This window comes from Protopterus annectens, chromosome 14.part0, assembly GCF_019279795.1.
Source record: "Protopterus annectens isolate FY-2018-M chromosome 14.part0, PAN1.0, whole genome shotgun sequence".
In the NCBI taxonomy this organism is placed as follows: Eukaryota; Metazoa; Chordata; order Ceratodontiformes; family Protopteridae; genus Protopterus; species Protopterus annectens.
Genome location: NC_056748.1, coordinates 306,432,535 through 306,444,659, shown reverse-complemented (window position 1 = coordinate 306,444,659; position 12,125 = coordinate 306,432,535).

Genomic DNA, 12,125 nt, shown 5'->3' with positions numbered 1-12,125 from the left:
CAATTTTATGTAATAAAGAGACATGTGCAGTCATTATTAGGCCACAGAGACAGTTTGAAATTGAGACTGCTTTCACTTAATAAAGAAGTTCACCTTGTAAGCCTGCATGACAATAGCTCAAATTTCACTAAAGCTATGTTTTTTTCTGAATATGCTGATATTTTTGCAGACAAACTAGGCAAGCTATCAGTTGTGTACTCCATGAAGTTAGACACAGAGGTCAGCCCAGTTATCAGACTAGCATGGAAAGTTCCAGTAGCTATGCTGAACAGAGTCAAAGCTAATTTAGATAGAATGGTGCAGCTAGGAGTAATTTGTCCAGTAGAAGAACCTACTGAATGGGTATTCTCCATGGTGGCAGCTGATATGAAAAGCTCAGATGATATCAGAATATGTACTGATCCAAGAGATATGAACAAAGCATTAAAAAGACCTCATCATCCAATGCACACAGTCGAAGAGGTTGCTGCCCTCATGCCAAATGCCACTGTTTTTTCTGTCTTAGATGCAAAGAATTCAATTTCGCAAATTTTGCTTGACAGAAAATCTTCATTGTTAACTACATTTGTTTTGCCATTTAGAAGACACAGATTTCTGAGAATGCCATTTGGAATAAATTCTACCAGTGAAGTCTTTCACATTGCAATGGAGCATTTTTTTCAGGCTATCCGTGTGCTATTATAGTAGATGATATTCTAGTAGGAGACAATGGTGAAGTTGAACATGACAGAAACCTCCAGAAAGTTCTGGAAAGAGCATGTGAAGTGAATCTTAAGCTGAATCCTCAGAAGTGCAAATTCAGGCTATGAGAAGTTACTTATGTTAGTCATTTGTTACGAAGTTCAGGCTTATGGCCAGATCCTTCCAAGCAAACAGCAATTCTTGAGATGCCAGTTCTGGACACTGTCCAAGCTCTATAACATTATCTTGGCATGATCAACTATCTAGGCAAGTTCATTCCAGATTTAAGCCAACTTTCAGCAAAGCTAAGGGAGCTGACATACAAAAATGTAATTTGGTCATGGTCAGAGCAGCACCAAACAGTATTTGATGTCCTGAAGCAGCAAATTGCCAACCCACCAACTCTCAACTACTATGATGTTCACAAACCAGTTACTGTTTTCTGTGATGCTTTTAAATTTGGTTTAGGTGCAGTCATTCTTCAAGAGGCTAGACCAGTAGCCTATGCATCGAGAACTTTTACCCTTATCTTGTTCTGTTTGTAATAGTAGTAAACTGCATCAACAAAAAGAACACTTCATTTAAGCCAGATTTCTGAAATACCTTGGTTGACAGTAGCCACAGATATCTTTGAGTGGAATGGTCAACATTACTTGGTGTTAGTAGGCTCTTATTCAAATCGGTTTGAGATTTACCTGCTTCCCAGCTTAACTTCCAGTACTGTCATTACTAAGATGAAGCGTCATTTTTATGTTCATGGTAGTCCACACAGAGTTATTTCTGACAATGATGCACAGTTTACAAGTCAGCAGTAGGACTTTGTTCTTGTTACGAGTAGTTCTGAATACCCTCAGTCAAACAGCTTGGCTGAATGTACAGTTCAAAGTGCAAAACAGTTGTTACAGAAATCCAGACTTGACAATACCAATGTTTTTTTCAACTTGTTAAATCTCATAAACATTCCTCATGATAATCATCTTGGTTCACCTGCCCAGAGACTTATGTCGAGACAAACCAGAACCACATTACCAATCAGTAGTAATTTATTGGTTCCATGGGGTAAAAACAATAAAGCAGTAAAAGCATTTGTGCCAGTAGTCTTATTATGATAATACCAGCAAGCTGCTCAGGTCATCGAAAAAAGGGGAGATAGTGAGGATGTATATGTCAAAAACTTTTGATTGTATCAGATTTGTGAAAAGTTTGTGTCAAGAGCTGAGATCGTACATTGTGGAATCACAAGGAATGGAATTCAGAAGAAACTGGAAGCCAGTGTTACAGCATCTTTCCTTTGACAAAGATGTTCTCAGAGTGACTTGTCCAATGTTCCTGTTCCAGAGAACATTCCGCCAGCAAACCCCATTCCTGAGAGCAAACCTGAGAGTGCACAAGCAGAACATTCCCCAGTCACTGTCCCTGTTGCTAAACCCAGTCCTAACTATTATGTCACAAGATCAGGTCACATCTCGAAACCTAGTTCCGGATACATGGCAACCAGGACATGACTGTTGTTTTCTTTATTACTGTCTGTATAAATTGCATGCCTATTGACATGTCATTGCTTATATGAGACAGCTTAGTAAAGAGGGAGGATGTAGATCAGTGTGTGTGATGTACCTTTAAGAAGCGGAAATTAAGAGTGAGATAGAGGAAAACCTAAGTGCAAGGAAGAGGGATGTACCTGGAACAAGGGACACAAAATTAGATAAAATCCTTGTAGCAAAACATTTTACTAACTGTGTTGTCATGCAGTAGTAATTTCTTCTTGAATTCAAAGATTTTGTTGTTAGTTATGATGTCCTTGAGAAGATTGTTGAGATATGACCGACACAGAAAAGAGAACGCCATCTTTTCAATTGTGACTTCATTATTTTTAACAGTTGTGCATCTGATATGTGCAGACATTGAACAGGGAGTACCAGGATTGAAGGAGTATTGCTGAAATGTCTTAGCTGGGCAGAGACAGTTCAAAAGGGACATGAGTAGCAGAGAGTATAGTTTCTATGATAATAAAACTCAGTTTAATGTCAAGTACAAATTACAGTTTACAGTGATGAATCCTAGGAAAGCATTTGTGTCACACTTGTTGCAAATTTTCCGATTTTAGAGATAATCCCCTAAAGAAAAGGCAGTATCCAAAAAAGTCCTGGAAATAAAAACAATTTCTTCCAGAACTAACTAAAAAGTAGTCTTTGAATTCATTCATGCATCTTACTAATCAAGCTCATTTTTTTCTACAGTCAAATGAATGTATCTGGATTTATATGTGGTATGGAATTATTGAGAATAACACCTAGGTATTTAATGCTTTACACACTTTCTGTAAGAGGTCCACTGTTAAAAGTAATGACAAGGTCTGATGAATGACCTTTGCAATAATTGCTACTGCAGAAGAGCATCGGTTTGGTTTTGTTGGTGTTTAATAAGATGGAATAGTTTTTAAATCTGTGTTTAAGTTTTGAGAATCCCTTTTAATGCTTGTTCTGAGCTATTAAAGGAGACTTGTTCTGTGTGGTAGTGTTCTGTCATCAGTTTGCTTGACTGCTTTCAGGTCCAAACTTTGTAAGGACAAAGACATAGCATAAATACTTAAAAGCTGTGGGCTAATAATTGACCTCTGTGATACTTATTTGTCAACAATGAATTTAGCGGAGTAGGCTGATGACCACATAACTTTGTATTTTTATGTGTCCAAGTAGTTAAAGATCCTTCTGAAGGTGCTACTATTTAATCGTAGCTTGGCAAGTCTTGTTATGAAACATTTGTTGCTAATAGTGTAGACAGCCTTGGATAACTCAAGGAAAGGGGCAGGTTCAAGCCTTCCTATTGTTAAGAGTGTTTCAGATACACTAAATGAAAGTATGACACCAGGTCTGATTAAGTAGGCAGTTTTGAATCCACAATGACATGGGCTGAGTATATTGTTGCAGTCAACTTACTGGGAGAGCAGAGATGTACCAGCCATTCCAGAATCTTAGCTAAGGTATTCAGTATAGTGATGAACTTATAGTTGCATGTTTCTACCAAAGACCACTCTCCTGTCCAGTAGAATCTGGAAGATAATCTTCTGCAGCAGAAGGGGAAAGCCTTCTTTGGTGCAACTGTTGGTGAAGTACTTAAGTTGAATGGCTCTAGGGTAGGGCATGCATTTAATACATTTGGGTGAGATGACATCTGGACCTTCTGATCCTGTCTCTTTTGCTTTAGGCAGCAGTTTTCTCACGAGGCATAGGCAAGTTTCACTTAACCTAATGTTTGGTTATGGAATAATTGGTATGTCACTTGAGACAGAATTATATTGATTCTTTGGGAAGAGACAGCAAGCTTGGAATAGTGTTTTAAAGTCTCAGCAAATGTTACTGTCATGCTCTTCAGGAAGTGATGATAGGTAGAACATTTGCCATGGTATAATAGGTCGCTTTCCCTTTGCAGAATGTTTTGGGTGATAAATGAGTACCTTACGAGGAGAAACAAGTAATTATATTTCTGCCACTTTATAGCATTTTTATTTTGATTCCAGGGAACTCTGTCATGTCTAGATAGGTTATTTAATCTGGACATTCAATATTGGACCCATAGTCTATCCTTGAAAATTGTTAGGATTTTTAAAGACTCATACATTTAGGGTGGTATGGCATGTTTACCCCTAAGGGATTTTAGAGGAGCTAGGCTAACAAGTATGGCTTGGAGAGCCTTAACAAAATAATTATTTGCTTCAAATGTGATAAGATAGAATCAATGATCTTCCAGATAATGTCTTATGTGATATGGTAACTCTTCTGATTCATGATGATGTTTAGGCTCTGACTCTAATATATCCTTGTGTGGGCTCAGCTGCACTTTGTGACTGAATGGCAACGGTAGCATGATGTTGGCTCATGGTTTATATTCTGTGGGTGTGAAGTGAGGACCCAGTTAATAATGGTCTCTTTACCCATCCACCTATCTGTATGAGGTGGAACAGTGTTTAATTAGATTAACTGACATAGCTGTATATGATCAAGTGGGAAATTGGACTTGTCCTAGTTAAAGTCACTGAGGTGTGGACCTTGGACTTAGCATTGTCAACAGTTAAGGCAAATATATTTTCAAGCAGGCCAAAATGTCTGCACTGTGCAGGAGAAATGAAAAATCTACCTTGTTGATATATTTAATGGGAATGAGTGGAGTATTTACTATAGTTGAACCCTGTTCTTTCAAGCATTGGTTGCCAAGAAGGGGGAGCAATTCATGCAGTTTTCTGGTAAAATGGCAACTCTCCAAGTTCTTTTATGAAATCTGTCCTGAATGAACAAATTATATCCTGGAAGATTAACTTCCCTGCTTTTGGTGTGTTTTTTAAGTCAAGTTTCAATAATACATAGTTTTATATCTGGATTATATAGCTGTATAAAACATGTACAATGTTCATCATTTTCACTTTTGTACTAGCCTTTAGGCTATATGGGTTGTATCCTGCCGAGGACACAACAACCTGGCAGTTTCCAAAGCTCTGGCTTCTTCCCACTCCTTCACTCTGACTACTGATTGGTCAGTCCTGTGGAGGGAAATCAGTAGTCAGAGTGAAGCTTTCTTCAGTACTTTGTTGCTGCCTGCCTCATAAAGAAGCAGCTTAAAGGTTTCACAGGGAAACAGCCTTTTCATTTCTGGCAGATAAGTCCCCAGTGAAGAACCTTTCCACACAGCATATTGCCCTTATAAAAATGTTATTTTTATACAGGACTTTTATAGCTGCATTTCTCCTATAACAAATGGTATTCTTTCTAGTAGCAGAAATTTACTGTCAGGGACTACTATTTTTATCTCTAAGCTATTTTGGAGGCTATTTTGATGAGAAAATGTGCTGTTTATATAAACTTTGTGTTATTTAATGGAATGTTTAGTGTCAGGAACTGTTTTATACTGATATGGATTATCTGAAGTATGTTAGTGCTTATGTACACAGTGTGACAAAGTACCTGCCATTTTTGTTACTAGAAAGAAACAAACAACTTATAGAGCCCTAGTTGGCACTGCAAGCTCAGTCAACACCTCAGCAAATGGTGAGTGAATCTGTAGTAGGCTTTATTCATTCCTCAGTCCACTCACTTACTTCTCTGGGTTCCTCTGATTTAGTCCTTTTCAGCCATCGTGAACTGGGGGTTAGTCATGTGATCTTTGGCTGTTCCGGTGTGTGATCCAGGCATGGAAGAACCATTTCTTCTGATTTAGGGAAATACTTCGAGAGGTGTTGATTGGTGTAACTGGAGAAAGAGACCTCAAGATGGGGTAACAGTGCCTTCTCTGAGTCGGTCTTTATCCAGACCTGTAAAGAAAAAACAAAATGTTTAACAATGTTCATTTGAAGATTTACAGATTTATAGATTGTTACTAGGCTAATGACCTGGGGCTTTCAAAGCCTAATCAAGATTTCCCAAAAGAATAATGATGTCCTTTATCCAAATAGGACACTGCGGGCCAGGCATTCATAAACTACCTCTGTCCATAAGGGACAGGGGTGCCAGGCCTGGTGCAAATTTTCTATTCCCCATCCACTAATCTAGGTTCCGCTGAAACTGGGTAATAGACAAATTCAGCTTCATATGGAATAAGTGGAATCATTTCAAAAGATTTTGTAAATCAAATAAAGCACATTCTTTTATTAAAAGAGGGCATTCCAAGAGGCAAGTTGATAAATTAAAGAGCTGTGACCCTAATTTTTATATTGTCTGTGCTTGGTGAAACAGTCAATGCAGTAGATTTGTCAGCAAAGAACAAAATTTTTTGTACTGTTTGGATTAATGGGAGTCCTGTAGAGCTCAAAGTAGATACTGGCTCAAAGTGTGATGTTATGTCAACAGAAATGTTTATGACAGTAAAAGCTGCAGAACAACTTGATTTGACAAAGTCTGTGAAGCTTGTTGCTTATGGTGGTGAAGAGATTCAGACTGAAGGCTCAGTAGTTCTTTCATGTTACTCTTCTGGGAAAAGCTATGACTTGCAATTTTATGTAATAAAGAGACATGTGCAGTCATTATTAGGCCACAGAGACAGTTTGAAATTGAGACTGCTTTCACTTAATAAAGAAGTTCACCTTGTAAGCCTGCATGACAATAGCTCAAATTTCACTAAAGCTATGTTTTTTTCTGAATATGCTGATATTTTGCAGACAAACTAGGCAAGCTATCAGTTGTGTACTCCATGAAGTTAGACACAGAGGTCAGCCCAGTTATCAGACTAGCATGGAAAGTTCCAGTAGCTATGCTGAACAGAGTCAAAGCTAATTTAGATAGAATGGTGCAGCTAGGAGTAATTTGTCCAGTAGAAGAACCTACTGAATGGGTATTCTCCATGGTGGCAGCTGATATGAAAAGCTCAGATGATATCAGAATATGTACTGATCCAAGAGATATGAACAAAGCATTAAAAAGACCTCATCATCCAATGCACACAGTCAAGAGGTTGCTGCCCTCATGCCAAATGCCACTGTTTTTTCTGTCTTAGATGCAAAGAATTCAATTTCGCAAATTTTGCTTGACAGAAAATCTTCATTGTTAACTACATTTGTTTTGCCATTTAGAAGACACAGATTTCTGAGAATGCCATTTGGAATAAATTCTACCAGTGAAGTCTTTCACATTGCAATGGAGCATTTTTTTCAGGCTATCCGTGTGCTATTATAGTAGATGATATTCTAGTAGGAGACAATGGTGAAGTTGAACATGACAGAAACCTCCAGAAAGTTCTGGAAAGAGCATGTGAAGTGAATCTTAAGCTGAATCCTCAGAAGTGCAAATTCAGGCTATGAGAAGTTACTTATGTTAGTCATTTGTTACGAAGTTCAGGCTTATGGCCAGATCCTTCCAAGCAAACAGCAATTCTTGAGATGCCAGTTCTGGACACTGTCCAAGCTCTATAACATTATCTTGGCATGATCAACTATCTAGGCAAGTTCATTCCAGATTTAAGCCAACTTTCAGCAAAGCTAAGGGAGCTGACATACAAAAATGTAATTTGGTCATGGTCAGAGCAGCACCAAACAGTATTTGATGTCCTGAAGCAGCAAATTGCCAACCCACCAACTCTCAACTACTATGATGTTCACAAACCAGTTACTGTTTTCTGTGATGCTTTTAAATTTGGTTTAGGTGCAGTCATTCTTCAAGAGGCTAGACCAGTAGCCTATGCATCGAGAACTTTTACCCTTATCTTGTTCTGTTTGTAATAGTAGTAAACTGCATCAACAAAAAGAACACTTCATTTAAGCCAGATTTCTGAAATACCTTGGTTGACAGTAGCCACAGATATCTTTGAGTGGAATGGTCAACATTACTTGGTGTTAGTAGGCTCTTATTCAAATCGGTTTGAGATTTACCTGCTTCCCAGCTTAACTTCCAGTACTGTCATTACTAAGATGAAGCGTCATTTTTATGTTCATGGTAGTCCACACAGAGTTATTTCTGACAATGATGCACAGTTTACAAGTCAGCAGTAGGACTTTGTTCTTGTTACGAGTAGTTCTGAATACCCTCAGTCAAACAGCTTGGCTGAATGTACAGTTCAAAGTGCAAAACAGTTGTTACAGAAATCCAGACTTGACAATACCAATGTTTTTTTCAACTTGTTAAATCTCATAAACATTCCTCATGATAATCATCTTGGTTCACCTGCCCAGAGACTTATGTCGAGACAAACCAGAACCACATTACCAATCAGTAGTAATTTATTGGTTCCATGGGGTAAAAACAATAAAGCAGTAAAAGCATTTGTGCCAGTAGTCTTATTATGATAATACCAGCAAGCTGCTCAGGTCATCGAAAAAAGGGGAGATAGTGAGGATGTATATGTCAAAAACTTTTGATTGTATCAGATTTGTGAAAAGTTTGTGTCAAGAGCTGAGATCGTACATTGTGGAATCACAAGGAATGAAATTCAGAAGAAACTGGAAGCCAGTGTTACAGCATCTTTCCTTTGACAAAGATGTTCTCAGAGTGACTTGTCCAATGTTCCTGTTCCAGAGAACATTCCGTCAGCAAACCCCATTCCTGAGAGCAAACCTGAGAGTGCACAAGCAGAACATTCCCCAGTCACTGTCCCTGTTGCTAAACCCAGTCCTAACTATTATGTCACAAGATCAGGTCACATCTCGAAACCTAGTTCCAGATACATGGCAACCAGGACATGACTGTTGTTTTCTTTATTACTGTCTGTATAAATTGCATGCCTATTGACATGTCATTGCTTATATGAGACAGCTTAGTAAAGAGGGAGGATGTAGATCAGTGTGTGTGATGTACCTTTAAGAAGCTTTCCAGTGAGCCAGCACATACATATAAGTACTGAGCATGTGCAAGCAAGAGTGCCATTTTGAGTGAGCAGCCAGAGTGAGAGCATGCAAGTATGTAGTCAGTTAGTTAGACAGTTTGTTTAAGTTCAGTGTCCCTGCTATACATCCTGATGTGTTTGTATGGGTCTACTATACATGATCGAAATTTCAGAAAGCTGAAACCCATATGGACAAGACAATATGTTCGACTTTTGAAATTTCGAACATGTAAAAAAAAACAAAACAAAAACTTACCTACACAAGTACTACAAGTCACAAGGATCCTTTTCTAAAAAGGGACAGTCTAATTCTTCAGTGTGACTATATCAACATTCTTTTATTTATTTATTTATTTGCAGTTGGTTTGTCAGGATGGTCTATTGGGCCAAGAAGAACCCATTTTCAATGGAGTCCTAGATCTCTTCCTATTCTGCACTTTCCTGCCCATATTTCTTAAAATCTGTCCCAGAAACTGGGTCTGTACATTCCCACTTGGCAACAGGTTGTTTCAAACTCTAGGGTAATGGTGGTTCAGGATGGATATAGTTGGCACTGGATACAAATGGCAACAGTTTTTTTCAGCACTTACTCACCCTAGCAGTCATAGAACTGTTGGCATTAAATCAAAGGGGCAAAGGCTTCTATTCTAGAATATTTTGGGCACCAAAGAAAGAGTCTTCTTGGACACCAGTTCCAGATCTTTCCTTTCTAAATCTGTATGTGAACATATCAAAATTTAAGTTGTTGACTCTTCAGAGTTTGTTACCTCTCATTCCCCAAGGAAATTTTTGGATAACATTAGATCTAAATGATGCATATTGTCAGAAGCAGAGCTGGTTAAAGCAGTGGCCTGGACTGGTACCAAGTACCAGAGCCATCTCTCTCAGCTATTCAACTGAAGAGAAAAAAAAATGGCTGTTCCTTTTACTGGCATTCCACCTTCCTTCCTTCCTTCTCCAGCCATTCAGGTACCATTTATGTGCCCTGCCCCTTGCACTCCTTACACATATTTTATTTAAAAAAAATTGTATTTTTTTAACTTGTAGCAAACAGTTTACTACAGTTTATGCCCTGCATGCACAGAGTGCTACAGTGCACGTTTGATCGTAAATGAATACCAGTTTTAAAAGCCAGTATTTCATTAATGAGAGCTCTGACTCAGCTGATCACGCCCCAACCCTTTCTCCTGGGACAGTTGCTCCTGTCATTCACCCTAGCACGAAATTTCTTAGATGTTCTGTGTCTGGGCCACGTTATCAGTTCTTTAGATGGTTACAATGTTCATAGGTTGGTACTAGGCTATTGGCCCTAGAGCCTATACAAGCCTAGCCATAACAATTCTCTGGCTATTTCTTCCCACAGTATTTACTTCCCTGGACCACTGTCTAGCAGGGTGACTGACGTGATCCCCAAAGTGAATTTCCTATCTCCCATCCAATCATCAAGGTTCCTTTTGAAGAGGGCCAAAGAGGTGCTCTGCTTGACATGTATGGGCAGTCTGTTCCAGAGTCTGGGGAGTCTCTGGGTCAGGAACCTATCCCTCCAGCATGTTTTGTTCATTCTGATGACAAGGTTTAGATCCCTGGAGCGTGTCTGTCTGAGGGATTGGGATTTCTTTAAATGTAGCATGTCCAACAGCTCTGGGTTTGACATGGCCTTGTATGTGTGTGGCTCTAGTCATAGTTCACTGCAGACTGAATGGCATTCACATATTTTCTTATTTAGACAACTAGTCATTTTTGCAGTCTTTTCCCAGATGTCAGTCAATAGTCATTGCAATGGGATTCTTCGCTTCTTACTAATGTAGGGTTACAAATAAATCTTCAGAAATCCTACTTAACTCAGTCACACATTATTGCCTTTCTGGGCTGTCTTATAGATGCCTCTCTTCTCAAATCAGTCAGACTTCAGCCAGAGAGTATCCCAGGATCCTGGAGTTTATGGCCTCTATTATTCTTATGAGTTTTCATGCCAATTTACACATGAGAAAGAATCAGTGGTTTCTAAAAAAACACATGACTCCAGCATTTGCATCTTCTATGATTTCAAATTTCAATTTTTGGCTATGTCAGAAAGGAACTGCAGTGGTGGCGACTACAGATAGAAGCAAACCTAGGTCTTTCCTTTTCTCCTCTATCTTTAATCCAATCTTTAACTACAGATGCCTTATATTTTGCTTGAGAGGCAGTTTATATGGGGGTAAATGTGAAAGGCCTGTGGATCTTCTCAGACAGACTAAAACACATCACTGTCAAAGAAATGTTAGCTGTGATCAATGCCTTAAAATCTCTTCATCATCTATGGTCCATGGAACCTCATCACATAATTACACTCAATGCCACAGTGATGTGGTACATAAAGTGAGGGGACACCAGGTCATACCCTCTGTGTAGGCTGGGTGTAATGGCTTGGGAGGTAGCATTTCAGCACTCCTTAACCCTTCAAGCATCTTACATGTTGTCATAGCAAATCGTAGTGACAGGCAAGTTTCACAGGACCAGGACAGCCCTCAGGAATGGGAATTGGATGATGGAGTCTTCCATGAATTAATCCAGTTGTGGAAAATGCCTCAAGCAGATTTCTTTGTTTTCTTTCAAAACAGTACTCTGAACAAATTCTGCTCCAAGACTCCTTGCAAACAAGCCCAAGAACAGATACTTTTACTTTCTCAAAGCTAAAAAGCATTCCTTTATGAATTTCCACCCTTTTCACTGACATCCAGAGTAATTCTGAAAATTCAGGAGGACTCCCAAAGATCATTGTAGTGACCCCCTTCTGTCTCAGGCAATATTGGTTCTCCCTTCATATGAAATTAGTTACCGGTTTCCATACAAAATGGAATGGACCAACTCACACCACACAGGAGAGTTTGATATATTCCAGTTTCAAACATGTTTCACAAACTGACTGGGTGATTTGAATGTTATTCCTTTTGGATACCTCTTTCCTGTGGGTGTGTAGCAGGTACTGAAGGAGGCAAGAAAACTTGCTTCAAGGAAATTTTATATTGACAAGTGGAAAAGTTTTTCTAGTTGGTGCTTAGCCAATAACCAGGGTCCCATCAGGGATTATGTACCACTGTTGCTGAAATGTTTGTGAGAGTTACTATCCTCTGGCCTCTTTTATTCTTCTTTCAAGG